The 648-nt window shown below is 39.8% G+C and overlaps 1 pseudogene; it reads left to right on the top strand.

The window, feature by feature from the left end:
* LOC110587387 overlaps positions 1-400 on the top strand; it is a 57,532-nt pseudogene extending 57,132 nt beyond the window's left edge.
* Positions 401-648: the final 248 nt, after the last annotated feature.

Here is a 648-nt window from a genome sequence, read left to right on the forward strand (position 1 = left end):
TTTCTTTCTTTCTTTCTTTCTTTCTTTCTTTCTTTCTTTCTTTCTTTCTTTTTTTTGAGTACCACCGCCACTGCCATGAGGTTGGCTTCAATGCTGATGAAGCGCACAGTTATCGTTAGAGTGTGTAGATGCGGTCTTGGGTGGTGAAGATTATAACCAGAACAACATCAACCAATGGACTGCAAACATAGTGGAACAATCCTTGACACATTTGGTTAAGTTGGGAAAAGCTTATAAATATATTGTGACCTGTGCAGTGGTCCAGAGGAGTGCCTATGGCTTTCACACAGCCAGCTCGTGTTTTTGGGATACTACATCTGATGGAACCTGTACCGTAAGATGGGAGAACCGAACCATGAACTGTATTGTCAACGTTTTTGCCATTGCTATTGTCCTGTGACAGACTAAAAATGTTCGGCCAAAGCCATTAACTTAAAAAAAAAAAAAAGCCATTTTCTACACAGATAATAAAACAACTCTCGGTGACAATCAGATTTGTTCGGAATCCCTTCACCCAAATGAATAGATTTGAATCCCCACCCATGCACTGAGGGTAGACATGGCTAATGAATAATTAACTGCTTTCGGCTTTGGTTAGATACAGAGTCACAATGTTCAGTTATCAGAAGTTTCAGTCAAGATACAACT

This window comes from Neomonachus schauinslandi, chromosome 7, assembly GCF_002201575.2.
Source record: "Neomonachus schauinslandi chromosome 7, ASM220157v2, whole genome shotgun sequence".
Taxonomy (NCBI): Eukaryota; Metazoa; Chordata; class Mammalia; order Carnivora; family Phocidae; genus Neomonachus; species Neomonachus schauinslandi.